Below are 19,286 nucleotides of genomic sequence, written 5' to 3'. Positions count from 1 at the left end.
GTTGTTTGAATTATAGGATTAAAATTTTATGAACTTCTACTCTGCTGATTCTTATTTATTGTAATTCCTAGATATTTTACTTCTGTTGACTGCATTGTTACAAGAAGATGCCATTGTGCATTCTTAAACCGCCATCAGTTCACACTTCTTTATATTCAGATAAACACCAGATGCTTTAGAAAACTCTTCTATTACTTTAATTGCAGTGGGTACTTGGTTTACATTTTTGAGAAAGAGGGTTGTATCATCTGCTAATTGTGTTATAATTAATTCTTTATCAATGATAGTCATACCTTTAATCGTACTAGCTTTAACATGATAGGCTAGGAGCTGGCTTATTATCAGAAATAAATATGGAGAGACAGGGCAACCTTGCCTAATGCCTCTTGACAAATTAAACCGACTAGAAGTGCCACCCATCAATTTAATTGAACTATTGCTATTCTTATAAAGGGTTTTAATTGCGCTAGTGAAAACATTCCCAAACCCAAATTTTATAAGTGAATCAAAAATAAATTGATGTTCCACAGAGTCGAAGGCCTTGCGGAAATCCAGAAAAAGAATAAACCCATTATCTTCATTAAATTCAGGATAATCCAAAATATCTAAAACTAATCTTATGTTGTTTGTGATATGTCTATTTCTCATGAAGCCAGATTGTGTTTCTTCAATAATTGAGTCAAGTATGTTTTAAGTCTTTTAACAAAAATTAGGGCAAACAATTTATAATCGTTATTTAACAAACTAATTGGGCCCAATTATCTAGACAAAGTAAATCTTTTTTTGGTTTGGGTATGAGTGTGATTAACCCTTGAGTCAAAGTTGGTGGGAGGTATTGATTAGTGATACTTTCATTAAACATCTTGAGCAAAAAAGGGGCCAAGTCTTTAGTAAATTCCTTATAAAATTCTGCGGTTAAACCATCTGTACCTGGTGATTTATTATTTTTTAAATGATTAATTGCCTTAATCACCTCCTCCACAGAAATTGGCATATCACAAAGTTCCTTTTCATCTCTGTTAATAGTTTTCACCTCTATAGAATTTAGGAAAGCATCAGATACTTCTTGAGAATAAGTGGATGTATATATTTTCTTATAAAATTCAGAACAGTAATTGGAAATTAATTTATGGTCCTTTGTTACAACCCCATTCACATTTAATTTACTAATGTTGTTATTGATATGGTGTCTCTCTAAATTAAAGAAGTACTGTGAATTTTGCTCGCCGCCTTCAAGCCATCACCTCCTTGATCGCACAAATGCACCTTCGGCTTTCTTTCTATATATTTCATCCAGTTTAATTTGCAAGTCTGATAATAATAGTTTTTCTTCATCCAATAAATTGTCAGGGCATTCATTTGTTAATTTTGTTATTTTACCAACAATATCGGCTTCTTCTGCTTTTTTACGTTTGGCTATCCGACTGCCAAATTTTCTTAAATATTTAGTCATCTCAAATTTCAAAAGTTCCCAGTTTGAGCAAAAAGCATTCTCCTTATTGGCTTTATCCCAGAAACTACATATCAATTTTGTGATTACTTGTTTAGCTTCATCATATAGTAGCAATGAATTGTTAAGTTTCCAATATGATCCATTTATAGAACAATTTGTATTAGAGAATTTAATATTAATGCTGATGGCTTTGTGATCTGTTAGTGGAGTAGCAATAATGTCAACTTCTGCATCATCTTTGTTAAATCTCTCAGACAATAGCCAGAAGTCAATTCTGGATTTACTAGAAATGAAAGCGTCAGCGTAAGTTCTACCAGGAAGACTCTAATACCACGTCATTCATTCATAAAATCGGCTTACCAATCACAGCTCAATGCCGACTATTTAAACGCTGAACTAACACTCTCTCCTGCTGCCCGCAGGTGTCGTAGCTGAAGTTCGTTTGCTCGATGCTTAGTGCAAACCTAACGTTTTCAAAGCGATTGTTACTCGTACCACGCAGAATCGGATGTCAAAACGCTCGCCCTTCCTCTGCTTATTTGTGAATTCAGTATGTTTACTCGGCCCGTAATGTTTTCGTGTCAATTTAACCTTTTCCCAGGATCTCTCATCCACGATATGCTACTCGTCTCATTTGCCGCTCGTTCTCACAGACTGCAACACAAGGTTACGGTAGGCGTGTTTGACCAGTCCCTTCGAACGCAACTCATCTTTGCCAAAGACCCTTATTTAGGGAAGCTCGCATACTTGGCACAAAAACGCAAGGAATGAGGCCGTTTCATTTCAATGAACAGATTAAAATACAATGCAGTCCTGTTAAGCGTAAACTGTAATCGACCATAGCAACTCACTGGACGCTTGCACAGGTGTCACTGATGATTGCCTGAGAAGTTCGGCCGCAACAGGTGTCACTTATCATATTGATTGCCTGAGGAGTTACGGTTCATGGTAAACACCGAAGGGTGATGTCTTCCTAACTAAAATATCTTTGTCTTCTCATCTAAACGAGAGTCCCCACACGAAGGCTCTTTAAAGCAAAGATATAGATTTTTTTACGGCATTATTCCTCCTGAAAGGCGATCGCGTTTCAACAGCACGGCATTAACGCGTGAGTAAGTTAACGTCAAAAAGACCCGAACCCAACTGTCTTGGTTAATTTTCTGTGCGTGTTTGTTGTAAACAAATGGTGTAAAACGTGTAAACGACAAAATGGTGTAAAATCATATGTGTCTGCCTAAGAAACAAGGTAAGGTCACTGCTTTTCATAATTTTCCTGAATATGTCTAATCTATACAACCTTCCCGATATGTGCCTACCTGTTCCTACCAATTTAAGGGACATATTAAATGTTACCTACTGTATTTGTCAGTTATTGCAGTCTTTGACCAAATATACGGGATGTCTTATTTTAGTTGTTAATGTCATTGTTAATGTCACTGTTAACACTACTATGCAGGTTGTTCAATACTGACGATAGGCCACATTGGCATACTAACACAGGAATAAGCACGCAGTCGTAACGCTCAACTTGCATTTCCTGCGCAAATTGCGAGTGATTGTCTGGTTATGTCGGTCAAATGTACAATTATCAATGTTTCGTCCGACCACCGTCGGAAACGCTGTCACACAGTTGAAATCAATTGATTGCATTTCATAAGAATTGTGGCATTAAATGTACTGTCATTTTAATTTAATGTGAGGTAAGTTACATCATTAAATTATTATTATTATTATTTTTGCTCTAGTGTTGGGCGATATTATTCAGAGAGATAATTATATCGCAGCCCGTGAGATTGCTGACACGATAGTACTGGGAATGTGACAATTTATTTATTCTATTTAATATAGCAATGCTGACATCGCGGGTACGCGCATCGAAATTAGGCATAAAATCTGCTTCCGCCCGCGCGGTACTTTTACAATGCGTCTCATGCAATATTCAGTCATCGTCGCAAGGTTGTAGTATGTTTTCACTAAATACGACAATAAATACGTCAAGTCCGAACACCGGAAGCGTTTGATATTTTGAGTATTCAATTCGGAGGTGTTTTTAGTTCACAGCAACGGCTTAAAACTGAGTGTCACTTTCAACCGGTCGGTGTGCTTCCACTAAACTCTGGTCAATAATGAAACGTAAATGGACCTCAATATTGGTGCTGAAACATGGTAATGGTATGGAGGAGATTGTATTTATATAAATCGCGAAAATTTGCGTATTACGTTTCTTGTTTTAGACTACAGTGAACGTCATGTCAGAATGTCCACTGCAGGCATCATTCTAAAAATAATGGTTAACATGGGTCCGATTCTGACTAAAGCAGCAAATGTTTATTTGATTTTGAAAGTACTAACAAAGTTCTACCTTCTGTCAAAATGTCATGAAAATATCTGATAAAATGAGAAAGTTATAAGCAAAAACATGTAAATAAGCAGCATTTCGGTCACACACATTCCATAGACATCCATATAACTTTCCTCTGATTTCTAATAATAAAAATATCATAACTTTCTCAATCTTCAACGGATTTTTCGTCTGCAAACCTCTTAAAACTTTGTTGCACATCACTGACACCTTAGCGGTCTGAAAATTACCTTGTAACAGGGAATGGAACTCTCTCTCATTGATTTTAAACCCAGCGTGCATTTTAACCACCCTAGTGCGAAGTCCACGCTACATGCATTACAAGTTCAGGTGCAACGAAGTCAAAGCATTACTCGTTTATTGAAAAGCTAGTTTCTTATGAGGCAAATCATGCTATGCATATTGGTGTTGCAACTGCAGGTTATGTAAGAATGGTATGTAAAAATGTTCAGCATAATTAAGTTAAACTTTAATGGATAAACAAGTCAATCGCATGTTGTCAAAAGACTTTTGGTGAAGTCTGACTCGCAGTATGGTCTAAAATATGTTCTCTTAAATTGTTTGAGACTACTGTGTCAACACAATCACATCCCGTAAATGTTCGGGGATCGCTCCCGTAAAGAGAACCTAGTAAATTGCCGAAAGATACACGTTAAAAGTTTTCTGTGTGAAACAATGCGTGCTCACTATACGTGCTGCTGAAGCTGAGATCATTCACCTGCATGACAGAGCAGCGTATCACGCGCTCCTCATGATCTCATTTAAAATACGAGTTACGAATAACTGGCAAACTTCAGAAGCGCTTAAAAGACAAGCATATGCAGGACTTTACATGTATCACATGTCTTTATGGGTTTTCGCAGTAAGCATGACTCCGAAAATAATCGGTAAAAATGACCCAAAAGTCTAATGATTCCGGACAAATCCTGGAAGCATTTTCTGTGTAGTATTCATAATCTCTGCGTGAGAAGGGCAATTGATGGTGTCGGCTATCATTGATCGTGGTCTATTGACATAACCTGATCCCGCACCTTCTAGTAGTTTCAGGATTTTAATAACACTCCAGTCAAGACACTAAGCATTCAATTGCGTATTGTTCGTTCACATTTAGTTCATACAGTTTAGATTAATTTACTTCCATATTTACTAATCTTTCTAGTCTATAATTATTAATCTTAAAATTCAATAACCTTAATTTCTTTGTTTTATCAGTTTCATGTTAATGTTATGATTCTGTTTTCCTAGGTAATTTTTTTTTCTTTTTCTGCCATCAATACACTTGAAATTCATAGCCAAAATCCCATCTTTTACTACATAAATACTTTGAAAAGTGAATACACTTGAAATGCAACGTTTCATCAGGTTCTATAGCTTTAAGCTGCATAATGATCAAAGTACGATCCAGCAGATACTGGTGGTGGTGTAGGTTACTCAACCATGTCTCATTTCTCGCTAAACTTATCTGTGGCATAGCGCACTTTATAGGATTTCGCTTTCCATCACAGCCTCCGACATAGCATTCGCAGCCTTTCTCACTATAGGGTATATTTTGTTGCCCCATTGCATGGCTCTCGTGACCTCCTTGCTGCGTGGCATATCATTGCCCTGTATCCAGCATTTGCTATACTGCAAATTGTTGATTTGTATTATGGCCTTCTCGCTAATCAGCATATCATTGCCTTGTCATCGGCTCCAGCTCCGTTTTTTGCCATGTAAATTATGGTTGCGCTGTATTATGGCCTTCTCGTTACTTTGCATATGGTTACAATGTGTCATGGATACCACAACCGACTTATTACATTGCATAGGTTGCCCCGCATCTATCCTCCGCAGCCTTATTATGATTCAGCATATCGTTGCCCCGCATCATTGCCTTCGCGGTCTTCACGCTACATGGGAAGTCGTTGCCCCGTAACCGTCTTTGTCGCATAAAGCATATCATTGCCCCGTATCTTGCCCTTCGCGGTCTTCACACTAAATTGCAAAACGTTGCCCTGTAAGTGTTCTCCACGGCCTTCTCGCCTATCGGGGCTATTGATCGATGTGGCCTATCGTGGCTTTACAAATCGCCTATCGGGGCTATCTATCGAAGTGGCTTTACATATCGCCTATCGTGGTTTTACACATCACCTATCGGGGCTTTCGATCGACGTGGCCTATCGTGGCTTTACACATTGCCTATCGAGGCTGTCGATCGACGTGGCTTTACATATCGCCTATCGAGCATGTCGATCGAGGGGCCTATCGCGGCTTTACATATCGCCTATCGGGGCTATCGATCGTCGTGGCTTTACATATCGCCTATCGTGGTTTTACACATCACCTATCGGGGTTTTCGATCGACGTGGCCTATCGTGGCTTTACACATTGCCTATCGAGGCTGTCGATCGACGTGGCTTTACATATCGCCTATCGAGGCTGTCGATCAAGTGGCCTATCGTGGCTTTACATATCGCCTATCGGGGCTATCGATCGTCGTGGCTTTACATATCGCCTATCGAGGCTATCGATCGACGTGGCCTGACGTGGCCAATCATGGCTTTACACAACGCCTATCGGGGCTATCGATCGACATGGCTTTACATATCGCCTATCGGGCTATCGATCGACATGGCTTTACACATCGCCTATCGCGGCTATCGATCGACGTGGCTTTACACATCGCTTATCCGGGCTATCGATCGACGTGGCCTATCGTGGCTTTACACATTGCCTATCGGGGCTATTGATCGGTGTGGCCTATCGTGGCTTTACACATCACTTATCCGGGCTATCGATCGACGTGGCCTATCGTGGCTTTACACATTGCCTATCGGGGCTATCGATCGTTGTGGCCTATCGTGGCTTTACACATCGCCTATCGGGGCTATCGATCGACGTGGCTTTACATATCGCCTATCGATCGACGTGGCCTGACGTGGCCAATCATGGCTTTACACAACGACTATCGGGGCTATCGATCGACGTGGCTTTACATATCGCCTATCGGGGCTATCGATCGACGTGGCCTACCGTGGCTTTACACATCGCCTATCGCGGCTATCAATCGACGTGGCTTTACATATCGGCTATCGAGGCTATTGATCGACGTGGCCTACCGTGGCTTTACAAATCGCCTATCAGGGCTATCGATCCACGTGGCTTTACACATCGCTTATCCGGGCTATCGATCGACGTGGCTTTAAACATTGCCTATCGGGGCTATCGATCGTTGTGGCCTATCGTGGCTTTACACATTGCCTATCGGGGCTATCGATCGTTGTGGCCTATCGTGGCTTTACACATCGCTTATCCGGGCTATCGTTCGACGTGGCCTATCGTGGCTTTACACATTGCCTATCGGGGCTATTGATCGGTGTGGCCTATTGTGGCTTTACACATCGCTTATCCGGGCTATCGATCGACGTGGCCTATCATGGATCTACATTGCCTATCGGGGCTATCGATCGTTGTGGCTTTACATATCGCCTATCATGGCTACCTATCCACATACAGCCTACCGTTGCACTTTACGACGAAGCATATTGTAATTCTTATCCTATTCCTTTTGTGTGAATCGGACATTAAAGTGAATGCCTATGCCTATCGTGGCTTTATTTTTGGGGGGGTTCCAATAAATGGCTTTTATAGCTTAAGAAGTCTGATTCCTTCTTAAAATTTTCTCTTGTTTCAGGATTGACATCTCTTCGATTTCTTAGCAATCAAGCCAGTCGATCTACTTCACTTTTGGGGGTAGGCTCCGCCCCTGCCTTCAACATCAGGCAGGATCTGCCGGACTACAGCTAGACCCGGACGAAAGGCGGGGCATATGCCAAAAGAATCTTACGAGACTCAAGCATCTCTTTTATTTTGAGACTGATTCGAATTTCTGTCTTTTAATTCAACATGGAATAAATGTCATTCAAACGTTTGCTTGCCTTCTGAGTCTTTATGGTAGAACCTGTTTTATTACTCCAGGTAAAAGATTTATTATGTGGAAATCTTGCTCTCCAAATATCTGTGAGACTGAATTTAACCATGAAGTTTTTTAAATTTTTGTTATTTATGTTGGGTCGACCTGGTGGCCATTTGTCCACTGTTGCATTTAGTATTATATTAAAATCCCCTCCAACTAGTAAAATGGCATTTGGATATTTATTTAACCATTCAACAAATATATTTTCTATAGATTCAAATAAATTGTTATTTTCCAAGCTGTTGTTGTACCCATATACATTTCCCAGAATTAATATATAATCAATATATTTACAGTTGTGTTCAAAATTATTCAACCCCAACTGAAATTGATTGTTTTGGCCGGTTTGACATTGATTTTGATCATTCATTCATCCTGCTTACAATTACATCAAAGAGGCATGTGTAGGTCAGACAAATATAACATAACATTTACAGTTGTGTTCAAAATTATTCAACCCCCCAATGCTGTTAAGGGTTTTAGGGAATTTAGTGTACATTTGTAATTGTATTCAGAATGAAATCCTACAATGACTTCTTAAAGAACCATATGCAACTAAAATGACATCAATTGGTTTTGTAATATAGTAGTAAATGTTTATTTTGTGAATTCTTCATTGACACAATTATTCAACCCCTTAAAGAACTACCACTCTGAAGAACAGAGGTTCATTGAAGTGTTTTCAATCAGGTATTGAAAACACCTATGGATGTCAGGGAACAGCAATAAAGCCTAATAAGCACCAATTAGGCAGCTTTAAAATGACTGTGATACTCAACTCCTTCTAAACATTTACTGGTGTGGTTACAAACATGGTGAAGTCAAAAGAATGGTTCAGGAAGACAAGAGAAGAGGTGATTAATCTTCACAGGAAGGGCAAAGGCTATAAGAAGATTGCAAAGATGTTAAACATACCAAGAGACACCATAGGAAGCATCATTCGCAAATTCAAGGCAAAGGGCACTGTTGAAACGCTTCCTGGTTGTGGCAGAAAAAAGATGCTAACTGCGACTGCTGTGCGCTATCTGAAGCGTAGAGTGGAAAAAAGTCCCCGTGTGACTGCTGAGGAACTGAGAAAAGATTTGTCAGATGTGGGAACTGAAGTTTCTGCTCAGACAATACGGCGCACCCTGCGTACTGAAGGCCTCCATGCCAGAACTCCCAGGCGCACCCCCTTGCTGTCTCCAAAGAATAAGAAGAGTCGACTGCAGTATGCCAAAAGTCATGTGGACAAACCACAGAAATTTTGGGATAGTGTTCTGTGGAAAATTAGAACTGTTTGGGCCCATGGTTCAACGCTATGTTTGGAGGAGGAAAAACAAGGCCTATGAAGAAAAGAACACCTTGCCTACTGTGAAGCATGGTGGGGGGTCAATCTTGCTTTGGGGCTGTTTTGCTTCTGCAGGTACAGGGAAACTTCAGCGTGTGCAAGGTACCATGAATTCTCTTCAGTACCAGGAGATATTGGATGACAATGTGTTGCAGTCCGTCACAAACCTGAGGCTTGGGAGACGTTGGACCTTTCAACAGGACAAGGATCCCAAGCATACCTCCAAATCCACTAGAGCATGGTTGCAGAAAAAAGGCTGGAACATTTTGAAGTGGCCATCGCAGTCACCAGACTTAAATCCGATTGAGAACCTCTGGTGGGACTTAAAGAAAGCAGTTGCAGTGCGCAAGCCTAAGAATGTGACTGAACTGGAGGCTTTTGCCCATGATGAATGGGCGAAGATACCCGTAGATCGCTGCAAGACACTTGTGTCAAGCTATGCTTCACGTTTAAAAGCTGTTTTAACTGTAAAAGGATGTTGTACTAAGTACTAAGATTGAATGTCACTTGGGGGTTGAATAAAACTGATAATGATGTGAGCACAGAAAAGACATTTGTGGTTATTTCATTATAAATGTTATGTTATATTTGTCTGACCTACACATGCCTCTTTGATGTAATTGTAAGCAGGATGACTGAATGATCAAAATCAATGTCAAACCGGCCAAAACAATCAATTTCAGTTGGGGTTGAATAATTTTGAACACAACTGTATAATGAAATAACCACAAATGTCTTTTCTGTGCTCACATCATTTTCAGTTTTATTCAACCCCCAAGTGACATTCAATCTTAGTACTTAGTACAACATCCTTTTACAGTTAAAACAGCTTTTAAACGTGAAGCATAGCTTGACACAAGTGTCTTGCAGCGATCTACGGGTATCTTCGCCCATTCATCATGGGCAAAAGCCTCCAGTTCAGTCACATTCTTAGGCTTGCGCACTGCAACTGCTTTCTTTAAGTCCCACCAGAGGTTCTCAATCGGATTTAAGTCTGGTGACTGCGATGGCCACTTCAAAATGTTCCAGCCTTTTTTCTGCAACCATGCTCTAGTGGATTTGGAGGTATGCTTGGGATCATTGTCCTGTTGAAAGGTCCAACGTCTCCCAAGCCTCAGGTTTGTGATGGACTGCAACACATTGTCATCCAATATCTCCTGGTACTGAAGAGAATTCATGGTACCTTGCACACGCTGGAGTTTCCCTGTACCTGCAGAAGCAAAACAGCCCCAAAGCAAGATTGACCCCCCACCATGCTTCACAGTAGGCAAGGTGTTCTTTTCTTCATAGGCCTTGTTTTTCCTCCTCCAAACATAGCGTTGATCCATGGGCCCAAACAGTTCTAATTTTCCACAGAACACTATCCCAAAACTTCTGTGGTTTGTCCACATGACTTTTGGCATACTGCAGTCGACTCTTCTTATTCTTTGGAGACAGCAAGGGGGTGCGCCTGGGAGTTCTGGCATGGAGGCCTTCAGTACGCAGGGTGCGCCGTATTGTCTGAGCAGAAACTTCAGTACCCACATCTGACAAATCTTTTCTCAGTTCCTCAGCAGTCACACGGGGACTTTTTTCCACTCTACGCTTCAGATAGCGCACAGCAGTCGCAGTTAGCATCTTTTTTCTGCCACGACCAGGAAGCGTTTCAACAGTGCCCTTTGCCTTGAATTTGCGAATGATGCTTCCTATGGTGTCTCTTGGTATGTTTAACATCTTTGCAATCTTCTTATAGCCTTTGCCCTTCCTGTGAAGATTAATCACCTCTTCTCTTGTCTTCCTGGACCATTCTTTTGACTTCACCATGTTTGTAACCACACCAGTAAATGTTTAGAAGGAGTTGAGTATCACAGTCATTTTAAAGCTGCCTAATTGGTGCTTATTAGGCTTTATTGCTGTTCCCTGACATCCATAGGTGTTTTCAATACCTGATTGAAAACACTTCAATGAACCTCTGTTCTTCAGAGTGGTAGTTCTTTAAGGGGTTGAATAATTGTGTCAATGAAGAATTCACAAAAGAAACATTTACTACTATATTACAAAACCAATTGATGTCATTTTAGTTGCATATGGTTCTTTAAGAAGTCATTGTAGGATTTCATTCTGAATACAATTACAAATGTACACTAAATTCCCTAAAACCCTTAACAGCATTGGGGGTTGAATAATTTTGAACACAACTGTAATTACATGGCAAATAAAGTGGCCTGCAGGATCACATTTTGTATGTAAAATATCTCCATTAAACCTATTTTTTAAAGTAATAACTCCCGCTGAGTGTTCAGACCCATGAGCAAACCATGTAGAATTACCCCACTGTGGAGTCCAAAATTTTGTTTCTCCTTCAGTACAGTGAGCTTCTTGTACAAAGCAAAAATCAGCCCTAAACTGTTTGGCATAAAGAAATAAAGCTTTCCTTTTAATATTATTTCGTAACCCCCTAGCATTAAACGAAATAAACGATAACTGTGTCAGATTAATAAGAGAATAACACAACTAAAATGTCTGGTCAATCTGGTAAACATTGAAATCAACATGGAATTGAGATCGATACCTATATAATTAAAGTAATTAGAAATTAGGAAACCCTTTTTTGACCCTTGGTGGTAGCTATCTAAGAGTTACATCACTTTTGTAAATTTCCAATTAACATGAAGATAAAGAAACAAATAAATTAAAGTATCTTAAACCATAGTCATTTTTACAAACTAGCCATAGCTTTCTGAACACAAATTGTGACCCGGACTTAAAAACTCCATATAACAGTAGTCCATACTAAAGTTAACAGCAACAGATCAACATACTGATTGGATATAAACCATACAGTAAAACATATAGTAAAACACTTTTACGAACTGGTCATACCTTTTGAACACAAGTTGTGACCCGGATTTGAAACTACATATAGTAGTTACTAAAGTGCAAAGCAGGGGCATCATAGTCTTTTTTTTTTCTTTTTTTTTGCATCTCTAATTCTTCTAGCAGTGAACCGAATGATTGTTGTGCGGGTGTAGCAGCCGATCCTGTTCCCCTCGGAATGCCTGTTCCCCTTGTCGCTTTTTGTACGCCCAGCTGTTTTTTCTGAATATTTATTTTATAGTTTTACTTGTTGTAAGCTGTATTAGGTTGTAGAAACTCTGTAAATATGTTATGCCATACTAAAAAATGTAAATAAAAAAAAAACACGCAGATATTTAGGTACCTGCGCCTGCGCTGTCGGCAGAAACGCTTTATCGACTGAAAGGGGGAACACAAATTCCGAGGGGAACAGGATCGGCTGCTACACCGGGCCTCGTCTCATTAACACGCTTGGTTCCCAGTCGATGAACGACATCAATGGCATCTGGTAGTTTTGTCGCTTCGTGTGGTAACATCTCCTGACATATGCGGATTAAGTTACCTCCTCTTGAACATTCTCCTTGGTTGTTTCTGGCAGTCCATGGAGCCGCAGATTCCAGCGCCTACCATACCGTTCCAAATCCATTACCCGGTTCATACATATCTTGGTTGTTTGTTCGCCCCTGTCCAGTCGTTTCTCCATGTAGAGCATTTTGCTTTTTATCTCTTTAATTTCTGCACAGGCTGTTTGCACCATCGTTTCCAATGCATCACTTCTTGTATTGATAAGATTAGCGAGCTTTGTCACAATCTCATCAGAGTTGGATATATTTCCAGCATTAACTCTGGCTAATGTCGGTTTTTTTGCAAGTGGAGGTTTGTTTGGAGTTATAGGGCATGGTGGAAATTCGTCTTCATCCAGATCCTGAGTCATCCCGCTTTCGTATTGATGATCGTCTACAGCAGGTACACGTGAATCAAGTTTTCCGGATTCACTAACCAGTTTTTGTGCTGATTTAGTCATGTTTTCGGATGAAATATGTCTTCCGAGTGATGCAAAATACTTTACGATTTAAACCAAATAGAAATTTCGCTGGTAGCTGCGTTAACTGTTTTCCTATTAAAACTTTGGTATCGAGAGCTCAAAACTTTGACTGTTCACGCCGCCATCTTGCCGGAACCCCCAATTGGAGCGTTTCACTAACACAAGCTACTTCCTGGTTGCGGTGCTGGATGGGTAATGTAGTCAATCACTTTACATTGGTAATGGATTGCTATGCACAGCATCGCTATTTAAAACTACACAAACTGTATTCACTTTAGATTAACTTACACCTTTGTCTTTTGGGCTATTAGTTTATTGTGTAACATTGACATTGATGTATATTTGATGTGGTTTACATTGATTTGCATTTCTGTGTTTAGAGATGTGCTTTATTCAGTTTTAAACCAAGTATATTATAATATCTATAATACTAAGTACTGATTTTCTATATTGACATTTATATTTTATTCATATTAGTATATCTAGAATTTATTTTTTATTATGTATGTCAATGTGATTATTATTGTTATTTATACTATAGCCTTACTATTTCTACAGGTTTATAACCTGCAATTTGTGGACAAATTAGCAGTTTGTAAAAATCAATCAGTTCAAATAAAAAAACACAACGAGTCATAACAACGTGTCCTCTCCTGATGCCCTGTTCGGTGGGGAGATTCTTAAAGAATCGAACAGTTATAAACCGAGGCCCACTGCTCTGGATTAAGTGCAGTCTATAAACAGCCACGGAATGCTTCATCAAGGAAGCTTTAATCAACCCAGGATTAGTTGGTATTTCTCTTCTCTTCTGTGACTGAAAGTTTATCAGTAATCAAACTGCCCGTTGATTAAGGATAAAAGAGCACATTAACAGTGACAGCTCTCCATTCAACACAAAGGGAGTTATAATGGCAGACTTGGAAAAGCTAAAAAGTGTGCGATCAAGAGCACAGGCTTCATTCACAAAAAGGGCTCATACTCTCACCAAACCGGGACTTTTGGAAACAACAGAAGTTATCAAAGAATGGAAGATGTTCAGGTTGGACTTTTCTAAAGTCACAGATGCGGGACATGAGTATGCTGAAGCCCTGAGGGAGTCAACAGATAAAGAGGTTTAAAGACGGCGGAGTGTGAGAAAAGGTTCCTTGAGGTAAAGAAAGCCACCCAGGAAACCTTTTGGACCAGCTACGCAGAGGAGGCGTTCTTCAAGCAGGCTGAAACAGCTGAGTCGACCATCTCTCAGGCAGAGGAGGAGGAAGTAAACCCTCAGAAGTCCATCAAAGACCGTAGGCTAAGGAATAAAGGCCTTGAAAGAGAGGTCATTGAACTTGAAGAAATGCTGGTAGAGTGGAAGGAGTTGGTTCCTGGTTCAAAGGCATTAGATCTCAGGACACGCCACAAGACATTAAAGAAGAGGGTCGTGGCATTGTTTGATAAACTAGAGGACGACAAAGCAGATCGACTAAAGGGTGGAGTAAGAAACCTGGGAGATGAAGGCAGGCGTTTGGTTATCCGAGACAAGATGCCTCTTTCCTTTCTCTCCCTGACATGTCTGCTGATCTCAAGTTGAAGTCTAAAATGTACGCAGGAGCATTTAATGTAAACACCCGACCCCTTTTACAGCAAAGCAGCCCAGATAGGACCAGAGGAAATTTTAATCTCAAGCCTCAAATCAGCCTTGAAAAAGCATGGCTACCCACTTTCTTTGGTGACATGAGGGACTACTATCGCTGGAAGACTGAGTGGGAGGACCTAGAAGAATTAGGTAACCCACAAAGTTTGGAATGTATAAAAAAGTTTTACTTTTTAAATAGTCTCCATGAAAAGGTCAAGAAGGATCTTGTTCTATCTAGCTGTGAATCTGTCAACGATATGTTCAGATTGTTGGACAGCAAATATGGGAACAAAGCGACAATAGTCCTAATGATCACCAACAAAGTTCAGTCTCTTCCACCCGTCAAAGGAAACAATCCAAGAAGAACCTGTAGGTGCGTGATTGTCCATTTATGAAGTCTTTGTGCTTCTGACATGTCGTTTGAAACTTTATATTAGATAAAATACTGTCCAAAACTAAAAAAAAATACATTTGGATATTCCAATCCATTTATTTTGTGTCCTTCCTTTGACTTCAAAGTGTAATCATTAATAAACAATAAAGAAAAATAAGATAAACATATAATTAATCAAGTTCAAATACCACATTTGATGACTGTGACGCTGACGGTCAAAAAGTTTGTTTGACCTGATTACTTCTTGCACACCTGGCTGCGGTAACTCAACACCATATACATTAAGCGCCCTCTATTGGCGTGAAAGAAAATTGCAGGCCCAACATAACTAAATGGCTCCTACAGAACCATTGAATTGATCCAGGCTGTGGAAAGGGCACTGTGCAACCTCCAGATTCTTGGTGAAGAGGATGCCGTGAAGAACCGGGTTGTTGCTCAATCTCTTGAAAGCAAGCTTCCCAGTTCACTCAAGAAAGAGTGGATTATCTACAAAACTGACCCAGTAAACAGGTTCTCTTCACGGTATCATTTTGATTGCCTCCTGGGATTCTTGAAGAAGCAGGAGGAGATTCTAGAAGAGTTAGATCAGTTGGAACCAAGCTCTTCAGATAAAGGCCCTGTGGAAAGGGGGGCTGCAGATTACCCAGATAAACGAGGGAGGATGGCTTTCACAAAATCCACAGCAGGTCAGAAGGATGATTATCCCAGCTGTACTGTCTGTGGAGATGACTCCCATGCCGGCAAGTTATTTGCCTGCAAAGTCTTCAGAGAGCAGGGAATGGATGCACACACAGATACCTCTGCCCAAAAGGAGACTGTCATAAAGGAGGGGTATCGGATCACAATTATCTTTTGTGTCCTAATCCACTGACTCCAAAGAAGAACAGTAGCAGTGAGGAGCATAGTTCCATAAAATTTGGAGGAAAGAAACTTGGTCTAACCAACAAACAAGAGGAGTTTCTGGCAGAGCTTACTCCAGAACTAAGAGAAAAATACAAGAATGCATTCTCAAACAAAATCTCATCAACTGTATGCACCAAGGCTGGAGATAGACTGCAAGAACATCCAGTGGTGATGATGCTGATGGTAGTGACGACAAACTCTGGCTGCCTTGTTGGCTCCCTAATTGACCTCGCATCTGACACCAATTATATCACACATGAAACAGCTGATCGCCTTGGACTGTGCGGTGAGAACATCAGGCTTATAGTCCATGGAGTCGGGGGGATGAAAAAGACTATCTTGACTAAAAGATATTCCCTGCGGCTGAAGGTGAAGACATCCAAGGGAAAAGTGGCAGAACACAGAATTCTCTGCTATGGCCTGGAAAACATTGCGGAGGTGACTCAATCAGTTACTGCCGAGCAACTGCAGAAGTTCTTTCCGAATGTACCCAGAGACGAACTGGTCCGTCCCACAAAGATTGACCTTCTTATAAGTCATCGGGAAGGTCGTCTTGTTCCCCAGCCAATCAAGATTGTGGAAGACCTCGTTCTCTGGGACGGCCCACTGGGAAAGACTGTTGGGGGAACCCATCCCAATCTCATTGAGACCGTCGACCTGGCTGTGTACCGCTCTGAAACTCACCTAGCAAGGACCATGAGATCGGCCTTGATGGCGTATAAAGAGACCATCATACCTCAAGAAGAGGAAGGACATGTGCTTGTCCAGAGCACTGCAACCGCCAACAAAGAGATCTTTGAGTGGTTCAGATGGGACAGCATCGGAGCAGCATGCAGTCCTAAATGTGGTAGCTGCAAGTGTGGTAGGTGCCCTCCTGGTGGAAAAGAAATGACCCTCAAGGAAGAGCGGGACCTGGAAAAGATAAAAGAGTGTCTAACATACGTGCTAGCGGACAAACACAGCAACTCTCCCCACTGGGACGCAGCCTATCCCTGGAAGACAGACCTCACAACACTGCCAGACAATCGGCAGGCAGTGGAAGCAACCTTCAAAAATACTGAGAAACGTCTGCAGAAGGAACCTGTGTGGAAGGCTGCATACAAAGAACAAATACACAAAATGGTTTCAAGAGGGGCTGCTGCAAAACTCACAAGGGAGGAAATTAACAACTGGGAAGGACCTAAATGGTACATTAGCAATCTGGTTGCACCGACCCTCACTCCTCCTCTACTCCTGTGAGAATCGTGTGTAATAGTAGCCAAGAGTTCTGAGCCATAAGTCTAAATAATCTTCTTCACAAGGGTCCCGATGTACTCAATCCCATCAGAGGTGTCCTTCTGAGGTTCAGGAGTGGACTTCATGCTGCACTGGGTGACGGGGGAAAATGTACAACTCAGTGTGGTTGAAGGATGATGAAGATGACCTCCACCATTTTCTCTGGAGAGACAACTCTGAGGACAACATCGAGGAGTATGCAGTTGTCAGAGTCAATATCGGTGATAAACCCGCAGGATGTATCGCACAAGTTGCAATGAAGGAGACAGCTAATCTTCCTCAGTTTGCTAATATGATTGAAGAACGGCGAACTCTAACTGAAGACAGCTATGTGGATGATATCCTGACCTCCCACGATGACCTCAAGACACTGGAAAGGATCACCAAAGGAGTGGAGGAGATTTTGAAAGCTGGAGGCTTCTTTCTCAAACCGTGGGTTCTGTCACACCAAATTGGGAGAAGTGAAGCCCCTGCTGAAACAACTGTACCTAGGACCCTGGTACTGCCCAATCAAATGCACGATGGTGAGAACAAAGCACTTGGGGTCGGCTACGAACCTGAGACAGATAAGCTTCGATTGCTGACTTCTATCAACTTCTCGAAGAAAAGAGGGAAAATGAGGATGGGAGTTAATCTGAGCATGGAGGATGTCAGGGAAGGAACACCAAATCCTCTTACCCGACGCATACTACTTAGCCAGATAGCTGCATTATATGACCCGGTTGGTATTGCCTCACCAGCCAAGCAGAAGGGACTGATGTTGGTAAGAGAATCGTTCCAGAAAGCTAGCAAGGACAACCCATCTAAGGACACATGGGATACCCCTCTCTCACTAACACTTCGAGAAGCAGCAATAACGCTCTTTGAGGAATTTGTAAGACTTGGCCAGGTAAGGTTTGAGAGAAGCCTCACGCCGCCTGGAGCCATAGGCCCACCAACTGGAATCACCTTTTCAGATGGAAGTGAATCCTCCTATGGAGCCGTACTCTACCTGCGGTGGGAAACTCAGGACAAAGTTGGTGGAATCCAAGGCTAAACTCACCCCTCTCGACCAAAAGGGAGATGTAATCAAGGCGGAACTCTGTGGTGCGGTATTTGCTACCCGCTTAAAAACGTATTTTGAAAAGCACTGCCGCATTAAAGTCGAGCAATGGATTCACTTTGTGGACAGCCAAACAATCCTGGCAGCCATCCAAAAGGACAGCTACGGCTTCCAAACCTTTTTCGCTAATCGAATTGGTGAGATTCAGAAAGTCGGACATGTGGAAGATTGGAGGTGGATTGAAGGCAGACTAAACATTGCTGACATACTTACCAGAGGTGCGACTCCTGAGGAACTTAATGAAGAATCAAGGTGGCAGCAAGGCCCTGATTTCCTGAAATTACCGAACAATTAGACTGTCATGTGAGGGATTTGAAAGCAGTACTGTCAAGTCATTCTTGTGAAATTTTGATTTCACATCAATGTGGCACACCAGTATGGTGATAATAGCATAACTTAGAACTTTCGTTTTTATACGCTAATAATGCTCTCATTAATATGGTTTAATGTTTAACCCTAATGATTTTGTTAGTTCTGTTGTTCCTTAAAGGTAGGGGAGAGCGGGGTAAGTTGTCACACGGGTAAGTTGTCACACTGTTAATAACTCCAACACTAGAGGCTCTATCTCAAAAATCAAATAGCCACTTTATGTGACTTCTTCTTCTATAGTCAACTTCCTGTTCACATGTGGTCAAGATCACTGTAATCTGAGGTTAGCACAATTTTCTTATTTTTCTGCTTAAAAAGTAAAAAAAAATCACTTTACATTTTATGCAATACAACTTTGTTAGGTGTGAATGTTTAAAATGATTATTTTGCACAAAATAGAGGAGACCGTAAAGTGTCTTTTGATACTTTAGCTAAAGTGATATGATGAGCTAAACTTGAGATTTAGACAACATTAGCACACAAGTAAGTATGGGGCAAGTTGTCTCAATGACTTTGGGGCAAGTCGTCACATCTGACAACTTGCCCCTGTACAAACAAACACATCGAACATGCTCAGAAAACATGATATAGAAAAGAATAAGCCTCAATCTAGCAAAAAGCTGTTTCAAAAGAAAGGGAAGCAGAAAT

The 19,286-nt window shown here is 41.0% G+C and overlaps 1 protein-coding gene and 1 long non-coding RNA gene across 2 annotated transcripts in view; one reads left to right on the top strand and one right to left on the bottom strand.

Annotated features, from left to right (window-relative positions):
* The window catches only part of LOC129443438 (uncharacterized), a 74,497-nt gene that overhangs the window by 48,607 nt on the left and 6,604 nt on the right, over positions 1-19,286 (bottom strand). The window lies entirely within an intron of this gene.
* On the top strand, positions 1,733-7,725 carry LOC129436459 (uncharacterized). Its single transcript, XR_012359370.1, has 2 exons — positions 1,733-2,699; positions 7,489-7,725. It is a non-coding gene; the product is annotated as an uncharacterized lncRNA (long non-coding RNA).

Source organism: Misgurnus anguillicaudatus, chromosome 2 (genome assembly GCF_027580225.2).
Source record: "Misgurnus anguillicaudatus chromosome 2, ASM2758022v2, whole genome shotgun sequence".
Lineage (NCBI taxonomy): Eukaryota > Metazoa > Chordata > Actinopteri > Cypriniformes > Cobitidae > Misgurnus > Misgurnus anguillicaudatus.
This window is presented reverse-complemented; position numbering and strand designations above follow the sequence as displayed.